Here is a 1,186-nt window from a genome sequence, read left to right on the forward strand (position 1 = left end):
AAAAAAAAAAAAAAAAAAAGAATGATGGATGTTTCCATTGTTAAGTATATATTATCATATTGCAAGATATCTGAGGGAAATACTTGTCAGGAACATGACAAGGAGTTAATACTCTAATATTTACATATTTCTACAAATTAGTAAAAAAAGGTATGAGAGAAATTGCAATAGCAAATTTGACAAAAAAACATGAAAAGATAACAGACAGTAACATATTACTGATAAACAACCTTATGATAAGGGCAAATAGTTTCATGAGCAGTAAAATACAGCAAGTGTAAATATTATGCTTCATGTCATTTAAAAAATGATTTAAAGTAAAAGTAGAAATATGTCCTGTTGCAGAAAAAAAAATCTGGTTTCCATAGAGAAAAGAAAAATGTTTGAAGAAAGCAACTTTTCTTACCTTCAGTCGTACAGAGGAGTTACAATTACATGGGCAAGGTAATGAGTGCATGTATCAAGCATTGTTTCCTCCTCCTTTGTTTCCCCTTCCATCCCTTCCCATCTATCTCCCCCCCCACCTTTTCCCCTGTGCCGCACCCCCCCCAGCCCCTCGCCAAAGTTGTAAAGTTCGTTTTCGACATAACGACTTGTACATCTCATTGTTGCAATGGGTCCACCTGTACCCTTATTTAAACAATTTGTTTTTTCCCTTCCCCTCCACAATTTATACCAGCATCAAACACAGTGAAAACAGGGGTTATACCATGGGGGAGGGATATACAAAGCAACAAAGAATCATCTTATAAATATGTTAGAAACAATCACAAGAAAAAAAAACATTTAAATCCTTATCTTGGAGTTCATTTCACCTAACATCAACTTATCTGACCTTTTCTGCTTGTCTCAGACATATACTAGTTATTGCAAATAAGGGAAACCATGGGACCTATGTTTCTTTGTACCTGGCTTACTTCACTTAATATGTTTTTATCCAAGTCTTTCCATTTCCTAACAAATCGGGCAATGTCATTCTTTCTGATGGAGGCATAGAATTCCACTGTGGATATAAACCACATTTTCTTGATCCATTCATCTACTGAGGGACATCTGGGTTGGTTCCCTATCTTAGCTATGGTAAATAATGCTGCAATAAACATAGCTGTGCTGGTAGCTTTAGTATGGTCTTGTTTGTGATCATTTGGGTAAATGCCCAAAAGTGGGATTGCTGGGTCATAGGGGA

The sequence above is a fragment of the Dipodomys ordii genome, unplaced genomic scaffold (genome assembly GCF_000151885.1).
Source record: "Dipodomys ordii isolate 6190 unplaced genomic scaffold, Dord_2.0 Scaffold89, whole genome shotgun sequence".
Taxonomy (NCBI): Eukaryota; Metazoa; Chordata; class Mammalia; order Rodentia; family Heteromyidae; genus Dipodomys; species Dipodomys ordii.